The following is a 9261-nucleotide window of genomic DNA, read 5'->3' on the forward strand; positions in this document are numbered from 1 at the left end:
CAAAGAATGTCATGCAGCTGTGTCTCCGGCACGCCCAGGACGAAAAGCCCATTTTATGTCATGATTTTTTGTCATAGAAGTAGGACCCCACCACATCTATGATGATACTGGGTTTTGTCACAATTATTGTCATAGAAGTGTCATAAGTATGACCGAATTTTTTTCGTTCGGCCCAAAATGTCACGGATGTGTCTTTTTTTGTAGTGGGGTGGCTAACATATTTCCATGCTAGATGTGTTATTCTCAAGATGAGTGTTTATTCACTTGTCATAGCACGAGAGTACGGCAAAGGTATTAGGGATGCCCAGTCCCGAAATGAAAAATGAATTTACTTTATGTTGTCAAATAATAAATTCCTTGGAAAGTGTTGGTATGGAAGGCACCCATGGATACGGTTAGCCATGGAAAGTGAAAGTATGGTGGAAAAGGGAATAAACTTAATTTCCTGTTTGGGAACCGCCTATGATATATCTAGCATGGAAAGTATTGGGAACTACTCCATCGTTTTCGTTGACAGGAAAAGCATGCCTCCCAAAATGTTTTATCTCTATATTTTTCGCTTTGAGCTCTGGCAACTCTACAAATCCCTACTTCCCTCTGCGAAGGGCCTTTCTTTTACTTTATGCAATTTTTATTTTTAGTTGAGTCTCCATCTTCTCTTATAAAGCACCAACTAAGGGGCACTATGATCGTACTTGAGCATTGGGTGTAGCTAATATGCGAGTGTGTTTCATGAATGGGTCAATGATTGAGCATAATGGGCTAGGGATAACTTGCTTTAGTGTTGATATTTTGAAAGACATGGTTGCTTGTTGATATGCTTGAGTATTGAAGTCCTCATGTCAAAACTAGACTATTGCTTTGAACCATATAAAAGTCCAAATGTCCATGCTACAAAGAAAAGAATATATGATGAACATGTTAGGTAGCATTCCACATCAAAAATTCTGTTTTTATCATTTACCTACTCGAGGACGAGCAGGAATTAACCTTGGGGATGCTGATACATCTCCAACGTATCTATAATTTTTGATTGTTCCATGCTGTTATATTATCATTTTGGATGTTTTATAATCATTTTATATCATTTTTTGGTACTAACCTATTGAAATAGTGCCCAATGCCAGTTGCTATTTTATCCTTTTTTTACATCGCAGGAAATCAACACCAAACGGAGTCCAAATGCAGCGAAACTTTTTGTGGAATTTTTATGGACCAGAAGACACCCAATGGGCCGGAGAAGCACCTGGGGGGTGCCCCGAGGGGGGCACTATAGGAAATATGCCCTAGAGGCAATAATAAAGTTGTTATTTATATTTCCTTATATCATGATAAATGTTTATTATTCATGCTAGAATTGTATTAACCGGAAACTCAGTACATGTGTGAATACATAGACAAACAGAGTGTCACTAGTTTGCCTCTACTTCATTAGCTCATTGAATCAATGATGGTTATCTTTCCTAACCATAAACATGAGTTGTCATTTGATTAACGGGATCACATCATTAGAGAATGATGTGATTGACTTGACCCATCCGTTAGCTTAGCATGATGATTGTTTAGTTTGTTGCTATTGCTTTCTCCATAACTATACATGTTCCTATGACTATGAGATCATGCAACTCCCGAATATCAGAGGAACACTTTGTGTGCTATCAAACGTCACAACGTAATTGGGTGATTATAAAGGTGCTCTACAGGTGTCTCCGATGGTGTTTGTTGAGTTGGCATGGGTCAAGATTAGGATTTGTCACTCTGATTGTCGAAGAGGTATCTCTGGGCCCTCTCGGTAATGTACATCACTATAAGCCTTGCAAGCAATGTAGCTAATGAGTTATTTACAGGATGTAGCATTACAGAACGAGTAAAGAGACTTGCTGGTAACGAGAGTGAACTAGGTATTGAGATACCGACGATCAAATCTCGGACAAGTAACATACCGATGACAAAGGGAACAACGTATATCATAATGCGGTTTGACCGATAAAGATCTTCGTAGAATATGTAGGAACCAATATGAGCATCCAGGTTCCACTATTGGGTTATTGACCGGAGACATGTCTCGATCATGTCTACATAGTTCTCGAACCCGTAGGGTCCACACGCTTAACATTCAGTGACGATCGGTATTACGAGTTTATGTGTTTTGATGTACCGAAGGTAGTTCAGAATCCCCGATTTGATCACGGACATGATGAGGAGTCTCGAAATGGTCGAGACGTAAAGATCGATATATTGGAAGCCTATGTTTGGACATCGGAATGATTCTGGGTGAAATCGGGAGTATACCGGAGCACCGGGAGGTTACGGGCACCCCCCGGGAGGTATATGGGCCTTAATGGAAGAGAGGGAAAAGAAGCAAAGGAGGGGGCGCGCCCTCCCCCAAGCCCAATCCGAATTGGGAGGGGGGCCGGCCCCCTTTCCTTCCTTCTTCCTCCTCCTTCCTTCTCTCCTAGAACCAACAAAGGGAAGGGGGGAATCCTACTCCCGGTGGGAGTAGGACTCCCTTGGGGCGCGCCTAGAGAGGTCGGCCCCCTCCCCTCCTCCACACCTTTATATACGGGGGAGGGGGCACCCCATGGACACACAAGTTGATCATTAACATTTAGCCGTGTGCAGTGCCCCCTCCACCATAATCCACCTCGGTAATATCGTAGCGGTGCTTAGGCAAAGCCCTGTTCCGGTAGCAACATCATCACCATCATCACACCGTCGTGTTGACGAAGCTCTCCCTCGAAGCTCTACTGGATCGTGAGTTCGCGGGACGTCACCGAGCTGAACGTGTGCAGATTGTGGAGGTGCCGTATCTTCGGTACTAGATCAGTCGATCGTGAAGACATACGACTACATCAACCGCGTTGTCATAACGCTTCCGCTTATAGTCTACGAGGGTACGTAGACAATACTCTCCCCTCCTGTTGCTATGCATCACCATGACCTTGCGTGTGCGTAGGATTTTTTTTGAAATTACTGCGTTCCCCAACATTGGCATTAGAGTCAGGTTTATGCGTAGATGTTATATGCACGAGTAGAACACAAAGGAGTTGTGGGCGTGGGAATATACATATTGCTTGGCATCACTAGTTGATTCTTGATTCAGCGGCATTGTTGGATGAAGCAGCCCAGACCGACTTCACGCATATGCTTACGCGAGACTGGTTCTACCGATGTGCTTCGCACACAGGTGGCTAGTGGGTGTCTGTTTCTCCAGCTTTAGTTGAATCGGATTCAATGAAGAGGATTCTTTCTGAAGATCAACAAGCAATCACTATACCGCGTTGTGGTTTTGGATGCGTAGGTAAGAACGGTTCTTGCTCAGCCCGTAGCAGCCACGAAAAACTTGCAACAACAAAGTAGAGGACATCTAACTTGTTTTTATAGGGCATGTTGTGATGTGATATGGTCAAGACATGATGCTAAATTTTATTGTATGAGATGATCATATTTTGTGACACGGTTATCGGCAACTGGCAAGAGCCATATGGTTGTCGCTTTATTGTATGAAATGCAATCTCCACGTAATTGCTTTACTTTATCACTAAGCGGTAGCAATAGTCATAGAAGCAATAGTTGGTGAGACGACAACGATTCTTCGATGGAGATCAAGGTGTCAAGCCGGTGACGATGGTGATCATGACGGTGCTTTGGAGATGGAGATCAAAGGCACAAGATGATGATGGCCATATCATATCACTTATATTGATTGCATGTGATGTTTATCCTTTATGCATCTTATTTTGCTTAGTTTGGCGGTAGCATTATAAGATGATCTCTCACTAAATTTCAAGGTATAAGTGTTCTCCCTGAGTATGCACTATTGCTATAGTTCCTCGTGCCGAGACACCACGTGATGATCGGGTGTGATAAGCTCTACGTTCAGATACAATGGGTGCAAGCCAGTTTTGCACACGCGGAATACTCGGGTTAAACTTGACGAGCCTAGCATATGCAAATATGGCCTCGGAACACTCGAGACCGAAAGATCGAGCGTGAATCATATAGTAGATATGATCAACATAGTGATGTTCACCATTGAAAACTACTTCATCTCACGTGATGATCGGACATGCTTTAGTTGATATGGATCACGTGATCACTTTGGTGATTAGAGAGATGTCTATCTAAGTGGGAGTTCTTAAGTAATTTGATTAATTAAACTTTAATTTATCATGAAGTTAGTACTTGATAATATTTTGCATGTCTATGTTGTTGTAGATAGATGGCCGGTGTTGTTGTTTTGTTGAATTTTAATGCGTTCCTAGAGAAAGCTAAGTTGAAAGATGATGGTAGCAACTAACAGACTGGGTCCATAACTTGAGGATTATCCTCATTGCTAAACAGAAGAATTACGTCCTGGAAGCACCGCTAGGTGACAAACCCGCTGCAGGAGCAACACCAAATGTTATGAACACCTGGCAGAGCAAAGCTGATGACTACTCGATAGTTCAGTGTGCCATGCTTTACGGCATAGAACAGGGACTTCAATGACGTTTTGAACATCATGGAGCATATGAGATGTTCCAGGAGTTGAAGTTAATATTTCAAGCAAATGCCCATATTGAGAGATATGAAGTCTCCAATAAGTTCTACAGCTGCAAGATGGAGGAGAATAGTTCTGTCAGTGAACATATACTCAGAATGTCTGGGTACCACAACCACTTGACTCAACTGGGAGTTAATCTTCCTGATGATAGTGTCATTGACAGAGTTCTTCAATCACTGCCACCAAGCTACAAGAGCTTCGTGATGAACTATAATATGCAAGGGATGGATAAGACGATTCCTGAGCTCTTCGCATTGCTAAAGGCTGCGGAGGTAGAAATCAAGAAAGAGCATCAAGTGTTGATGGTCAACAAGACCACCAGTTTCAAGAAAAAAGGGTAAAGGGAAGAAGGGGAACTTCAAAAAGAACAGCAAGCCAGTTGCTGCTCAAGTGAAGAAACCCAAGTCTGGACCAAAGCCTGAGACTGAGTGCTTCTACTGGAAAGGAACTGGTCACTGGAAGCGGAACTTCCCCAAGCATTTGGCGGAGAAGAAGGATGGAAAAGTGAAAGGTACATTTGAGATACATGTTATTGATGTGCACCTTACTAATGCTCGCAGTAGTGCCTAGGTATTTGATTCTAGTTCAGTTGCCAACATTTGCAACTCGAAATAAGGGCTACGGATTAAGCGAAGATTGCTAAGGACGAGGTGACGATGCGCGTGGGAAATGGTTCCAAAGTCGACGTGATCGCCGTCGGCACGCTCATCTACCTTCGGGATTAGTTTCAGACCTGAATAATTGTTATTTGCTGCCAACGTTGAGCATGAACATTATATTTGGATCTTGTTTAATGCGAGACGGTTATTCATTTAAATTGGAGAATAATGGTTGTTCTATTTATATGAGTAATATCTTTTATGGTCATGCACTCTTGATGAGTGGTCTATTTTTACCAAATCTTGATAGTAGTGATACACATGTTCATAGTATTGAAGCCAAAAGATGCAGAGTTGATAATGATAGTGCAACTTATTTGTGGCACTGCCGTTTAGGTCATATTGGTGTAAAACACATGAAGAAACTCCATTCTGATGGACTTCTGGAATCACTTGATTATGAATCACTTGGTACTTGCGAACCATGCCTTATGGGCAAGATGACTAAAACTTTGTTCTCCGGAACAATGGAGCGAGCAACGGAGTTATTGGAAATCATACATACTGGTGTATGTGGTCCAATGAACATTGAAGCTCGTGGCGGATATCGTTATTTTCTCACCTTCATAGATGATTTAAGCAGATATGGGTATATCTACTTGATGAAACATAAGTCTGAAACATTTGAAAAGTTCAAGGAATTTCAGAGTGAAGTGGAAAATCATCGTAACAAGAAAATAAAGTTTCTATGATCTGATCGTGGAGGAGAATATTTGAGTTATGAGTTTAGTCTTTGTTTGAAACAATGCGGAATAGTTTCGCAACTCACGCCACCCGGAACACCACAGCATAATGGTGTGTCCGAACGTCATAATCGTACTTTACTAGCTATGGTGCGATCTATGATGTCTCTTCCTGATTTACCGCTATCATTTTTGGGTTATCCTTTATAGACGGCTGCATTCACGTTAAATAGGGCAACATCTAAATCCGTTGAGATGGCTCCTTATGAACTGTGGTTTGGCAAGAAACCAAAGTTGTCATTTCTTAAAGTTTGGGGCTGTGACGCTTATGTGAAAAAGCTTCAACCCGATAAGCTCGAACCCAAATCGGAGAAATGTGTCTTCATAGAATACCCAAAAGAAACAGTTGGGTACACCTTCTATCACAGATCCGAAGGCAAGACTTTTGTTACTAAGAATGGATCCTTTCTAGAGAAGGAGTTACTCTCGAAAGAAGTGAGTGGGAGGAAAGTAGAACTTGATAACGTAACTATACCTTCTCCCTTATTGGAAAGTATTTCATCACAGAAACCGGTTCCTATGACACCTACACCAATTAGTGAGGAAGCTAATGATAATGATCATGAAACTTCAGATCAAATTACTACCGAACCTCGTAGGTCAACCAGAGTAAGATCCACACCAAAGTGGTACGGTAATCCTGTTATGGAAGTCATGTTACTTGACCATGACGAACCTATGAACTATGAGGAAGCGATGATGAGGCCAGAATCTACAAAATGGCTTGAGACCATGAAATCTGAGATGGGATCCATGTATGAGAACAAAGTATGGACTTTGGTTGACTTGCCCGATGATCGGCAGGCCATAGAGAATAAATGGATCTTCAAGAAGAAGACTAACACTGACGGTAATGTTACTATCTACAAAGCTTGACTTGTTGCAAAAGGTTTTCGATAAGTTCAAGGAGTTGACTACGATGAGACCTTCTCACCCGTAGCGATGCTTAAGTCCGTCCGAATCATGTTAGATATTGTCGTGTTTTATGATTAAGAAATTTGGCAAATGGATGTCAAAACTGCATTCTTTAATGGATACCTTAAAGAAGAGTTGTATATAATGCAACCAAAAGGTTTTTTTGATCCAAAGGTGCTAACAAAGTGTGCAAGCTCTAGCGATCCATTTATGGACTGGTGCAAGCCTCTCAGAGTTGGAATATACGCTTTGATAGTGTGATCAAAGCATATGGTTTTGTACAGAATTTTGTAGAAGTCTGTATTTACAAGAAAGTGAGTGGGAGCTCCGTAGCATTTCTGATATTATATGTAGATGACATATTGTTGATCGGAAATGATACTGAATTTCTGAATAGCATAAAATGATATTTGAATAAGAATTTTTCAATGAAAGACCTCGGTGAAGCTGCTTATATATTGGGCATCAAGATCTATGGAGATAGATCAAGATGCTTTATTGGACTTTCACAAAGCACATACCTTGATAACGTTTTGAAGAAGTTCAAAATGGATCAGGCAAAGAAAGGGTTCTTGCCTGTATTACAAGGTGTGAATTTGAGTCAGACTCAATGCCCAACCACTGCAGAAGATAGAGAGAAAATGAATGTCATTCCCTATGCCTCAGCCATAGGTTCTATCATGTATGCTATGATGTGTACCAGACCTGATGTGTGCCTTGCTATTAGTTTAGTAGGGAGGTACCAAAGTAATCCGGGAGTGGATCACTGGACAACGGTCAAGAACATCCTAAAATATCTGAAAAGGACTAAGGATATGTTTCTCATTTATGGAGGTGACAAAGAGCTTGTCGTAAACGGTTACGTCGATGCAAGCTTTGACACTGAGTGTCGTGGTGGGATCTACATGTGAAACGGAGTACATAGCTGCTTCAGAAGCAGCAAATGAAGGAGTCTGGATGAAGGAGTTCATATCCGATCTAGGTGTAATACCTAGTGCATTAGTTCCAATGAAAATATTTTGTGACGACACTGGTGCAATTGCCTTGGCAAAGGAATCCAGATTTCACAATAGAACCAAGCACATCAAGAGACACTTCAATTCCATCCACGATCAAGTCAAGGAGGGAAACATAGAGATTTGCAAGATACATACGGATCTGAATGTTGCAGACCCGTTGACTAAGCCTCTCTCACGAGCAAAACATGATCAGCACCAAGACTCCATGGGTATTAGAATCATTACAATGTAATCTGGATTATTGACTCTAGTGCAACTGGGGGGCTGAAGGAAATATGCCCTAGAGGCAATAATAAAGTTGTTATTTATATTTCCTTATATCATGATAAATGTTTATTATTCATGCAAGAATTGTATTAACCGAAAACTTTGTACATGTGTGAATACATAGACAAACAGAGTGTCACTAGTTTGCCTCTACTTGATTAGCTCGTTGAATCAATGATGGTTATGTTTCCTAACCATAGACATGAGTTGTCATTTGATTAACGGGATCACATCACTAGAGAATGATGTGATTGACTTGACCCATCCGTTAGCTTAGCACGATGATCGTTTAGTTTGTTGCTATTGCTTTCTCCATAACTATACATGTTCCTCTGACTATGAGATCATGCAACTCCTGAATACCGGAGGAACACTTTGTGTGCTATCAAACGTCACAACGTAACTGGGTGATTATAAAGGTGATCTACAGGTGTCTCTGATGGTGTTTGTTGAGTTGGCATGGATCAAGATTAGGATTTGTCACTCCGATTGTCGCAGAGGTATCTCTGGGCCCTCTCAGTAATGTACATCATGATAAGCTTGCAAGCAATGTAGCTATGAGTTAGTTACAGGATGTAGCATTATGTAACTTTCCCAATTTGTACTCCAACTCTTGCCGTTTTCGGTGTTAAGTTATTTTATTTCCTCGGGTTCGGGTCCTTGTCTCCGTGTGTTGTTTTCGTTGTCATGCATCTCATATCATGTCATCATGTGCATTGCATTTGCATACGTGTTCATCTCATGCATTCGAGCATTTTCCCCGTTGTCCGTTTTGCATTCCGGCGCTTTGTTCTCCTCAGGTGGTCATTTCTAGATTTCTTTCATGTGTGGGGATTAAACATTTCCGGATTGGACCGAGACTTGCCAAGCGGCCTTGGTTTACTGCCGGTAGACCGCCTGTCAAGTTTCGTGCCATTTGGACTTCGTTTGATACTCCAACGGTTAACCGAGGGACCGAAAAGGCCTCGTGTGTGTTGCAGCCCAACACCCCTCCATTCTGGTCCAAAACCCACCTAACTCTGCTCCATCATCTAGAACGTTCGATCGTGATCGCGTGGCCGAAAACTGCACCTCATTTGGACTCTCCTAGCTCCCTCTATGCCTATAAATAG

The sequence above is a fragment of the Triticum aestivum genome, chromosome 2A (assembly GCF_018294505.1).
Source record: "Triticum aestivum cultivar Chinese Spring chromosome 2A, IWGSC CS RefSeq v2.1, whole genome shotgun sequence".
In the NCBI taxonomy this organism is placed as follows: domain Eukaryota; kingdom Viridiplantae; phylum Streptophyta; class Magnoliopsida; order Poales; family Poaceae; genus Triticum; species Triticum aestivum.